Genomic DNA, 4,091 nt, shown 5'->3' on the forward strand with positions numbered 1-4,091 from the left:
AGACAAAGACAAAAATTAATAACAAAATTAACAGTGAAGATGAAGTTATGCTGACCAAACCAAGACATTTTAAATAGACTAAGACAGTTTTATGAAAATCTTTACAAGAAAAAGAACAAAGATTCAGCAGATATTTTGAACTATATTGAGAATACAGAATTTGAAAAAGGGTTAAAACAGCAAGAAAGTCTATCCTGTGACGAGGCTACACTTCAAATGAAGTTGAAGAGGCAATAAAAAATATGAAACTCAGTAAATCACCAGGCAATGACAGTTTAACAGCAGAATTCTACAAGGCTTTCGGGCCTCCCCCAAACAAATTTTAGTAACTTGATTCCATGAAATTTATAGGAAAAAAGAATTAACAACATCTCAAAAACAGGGTAACCTTTCCCTACTTTAAAAATAAAGGTGATCCCCTAAATTAAAAAAAACTGGCGCCCAATCACACGTCTTAACACTGACTATAAAATTCTAGCAAGGTGCTTATCAGAAAGCTTAAAATCCATTCTTCAAAATATAATTAGTTCCGACCAAAATGGCTTCATTAAAGGTAGATATATTGGATATAACATGCGACAAATTATAGATATAATTGAAAACAATGATAAATTTAAATTAAAGGGTGCATTATTATTTTTAGACTTTGCTAAAGCATTTGATACTGTTAAATGGGAATTTATTTATCAAACAATGTTTAAATTTGGCTTTAATGAATACTTTGTAAACTGGATTAAAACTCTTTATAATAATATAACCTGTGTGATTAGTAATAATGGATGGATTTCGGAGCCAGTACAAATTATCACGCAGAATCAGACTGGGCTGCCCTGTATCAGCATTATTGTTTGTGATGGTAGCAGAATTGATGGCCATCAGAATAAGAAGTAACGAAGATATACATGGCTTTGTAATTAAAAACAATCAATTTCGTCCATATAAGATATCACAATTAGCTGACGATACCACATTGTTTTTAAATTCAAAACAAGATATTGAAAAATCTCTTAACTTAATAGAAACCTTTGGCACTTTTTCAGGTTTAACTTTGAATAGAGAAAAAACAAAAGGATTAAGACTAGGTAATCAAGTAATGACTGAAGATAATTTTGAAGGAATAACGTGGACAGATGAAATAATCAAAGCTCTTGGTATATACTTCTGTCTGAACAAAAAAAAATGTTAGACTTAAATTGGAATGAAAAAATGAATAAAATTAAGAAAATAATAGATAACTGGAAATTAAGAAAGCTGACAATAATAGGAAGAATACATCTAGTTATATCCTTACTCATACCACAATTAACATACCTAAGCTCCATGCTATATATTCACCATAACACTATACTTCAATTTGAAAGGATAATTCATATTTACATATGAGAAGGGAAGTGAGAGAAAGTCAAACGTAAAACAATGATTTGATCATACCAAGATGGTGGGTTAAACTGTATAAACTTAAAATCCCACATTGATACAATAAGATTTAGCTGGTTAAAAAACTAACATCCAAGGAAAATGCTTTATGGAAAGTTATACCAGAGTTTCAGATAGGAAAATTTGGACCAAATTTCTTAATATGCAAAATGAACAGATAATTTAAAAACCTCCGAAAAAGTGAAGAACTTTCCCCATTTTACTGTAAAATTTGATCCACATGGATAACACTAAAAGAACCATGCATAGAACCAAAACACTACAATAACATGTTATCACAAATTATATGGGGAAATAAGTACATAAAGATGAATGGTAAAACTCTTTGGTTTGAAAATTGGCTAAATTCAGGAATATTCACAGTTAAGGACTTGCTACACAACAATGTAAAATTAAATGAAAGAAATATTTACGAGAAACTTCAAAACAAAAGTAGTTGGTTTTCAGAGATATCAATAATTAAATCAAAGTACTGAAAGTACTGAAAGGCTAAACATATTGAAAAATGTTCACTAATAACCGCTAAGCTATATTACTTTCCCCATACTTCTACACTTTGGAATGCAAAAATAACTAAAATAAGAGAACCAGAGGCTATTTTTCTTAATTTTAAGCGATTTTATCTTTTCTTTAATTCTTATTTCAAATTTGACGACAATAATGTGAACATATCAAAATAAGTAAAAAAAAATAACAAAATACACACAACCATATATTTATCACCAACAAGCCAAAGGATAAATAGCTCTATGATGAAGTTGACTAAATAAAAAAAACCTTTGAAATACCCAAGATGTTGCAATTACTATCCTATCAATATGAGTATTTAGACAAATCGAAAGGATTTTATACCTACTTCTTTATTTTGAATGTATTGCAAGGTAATAGTCCTTACTTATTATAATTATATTTGTAGTTGAGGAAAGTAGATAAGGTGTCCAGAGCATTTTAGATAGATAAAAGTGTAAGTAATTACATTAAATGTATTTACATGCCTCTCTTCCTTGAAGTATCATGGTTAGATTTTTCTTCCTGTTCTATAAAGACATAGTTCTGAGAGATTAAAACAGACTTCCATATATATATACAAAATTTACAATATTTTCACTATAGCTACTACTATTTCTGATCTCCAATGCATTAGATAATGTCACCATGACACGCTAAACGTTCTAGTTAATTGATAATTATAAACATGAATATTTTGGACTCTAACTCTTTTGATATTTTAGCCAATGATAAGGCCAGGATTGTTAAATTTTGTCTGAATGGCCGTCGCAATAGGCTATGCATACTGAGTACCTTTAGCCTAAAAAGCAGTCCCAAAAAGATGGCTTAGGGAAATGGAAGAAAGCCAGGTAAACTTATAGAACTTTATAGTCACTATAAAAATGATCTGATCATTAAACTCCCTAAACAAGAACAAATTAATATAAAAATTGTACCAATCAAAAAATATATAATCATCTTGTGAAAATTAGGTCAGAAAAACCTATCACTACCATATATGGGGAAAATAAACTAGGTATAGATCTGCATTATAAACTAAAATATATACATGAATTTATATTTAAATATTTACAAAGTAATAAATTGAAAGAGTTCAAATGGAAACAATTCAACAAAATTCTGGCATCAAAAGAGACCCTATACAAGTGGAAAATTAATGATATCCGTAACTGTAACTACTGCAATATCAAGGAAGACTATGAACACTATTTCATAAAATGTAAATACTTAACAAATTTTCATAAAAAAAGCAAAACAGATATTTGAAAGATTAGGATATAAAACAAGAGGCCCATGGGCCTTAACGGTCATCTGACAAAAAGCAAGCCAAACTCTAACAGCAGTGAGTCTGCCGTTAAAACAGTGGGCTTTATTCATTTGAATAAACTTGGTAGCCCTTCCTCCCAGCATCCTACAGGCCCAATATCAGCACTCTGAGCCTTTTGGTTTCTGAGAAGAAGTCATTTACAGATTTTAACATATTTTAACCCTGTGAACTTGAAAGTGGGTCAAGGTCATTCACTTGAACACATTTGGTAACACTTCCTAAAAGCATCCTACTGGCCCAATATCAGCACTCTAATCATTTTGGTTTTTGAGAAGTCATTTGCATATTTTAACATATTTAACCCCTGTGACCTTGAAAGTGGGTCAAGGTCATTCATTTGAACAAATTTAGTAGCATGTCATCCCAGCATCCTACAAGTCCATCATCAGCACTCTTGGACTTTTGCTTATTGAAGAGAAGTTGTTTGTATACTTTAACATATTTGACCCCTGTGACCTAGAAAGTGGTTCGAGGTCATTCATTTGAACAAACTTGGTAGCATGTCATCCCAGCATCCTACAGGTCCATTATCAGCACTCTTGGAGTTTTGCTTATTGAGAAGAAGTCGTTTGTATATTTTAAAATATATGACCCCTGTGACCTTGAAAGTGGGTCAAGGTCATTCATTTGAACACACTTGGTAGCCCTTTATCCCAGCATGCTACAGACCCAATATCAGCATTCTGAGCCTTTTGGTTGTTGAGACGAAGTTGTTTAAAAATTTCAACATATTTGACCCCTGTGACCTTGAAAGTGGGTCAAGGTCATTCATTTGAACAAACTTGGTAGCCCTTCATCCCAGCATGCTACAGACCCA

The sequence above is a fragment of the Ylistrum balloti genome, unplaced genomic scaffold, assembly GCF_031769215.1.
Source record: "Ylistrum balloti isolate Yb309-2 unplaced genomic scaffold, AGI_CSIRO_Ybal_v1 Utg370772, whole genome shotgun sequence".
NCBI classification, from domain to species: domain Eukaryota; kingdom Metazoa; phylum Mollusca; class Bivalvia; order Pectinida; family Pectinidae; genus Ylistrum; species Ylistrum balloti.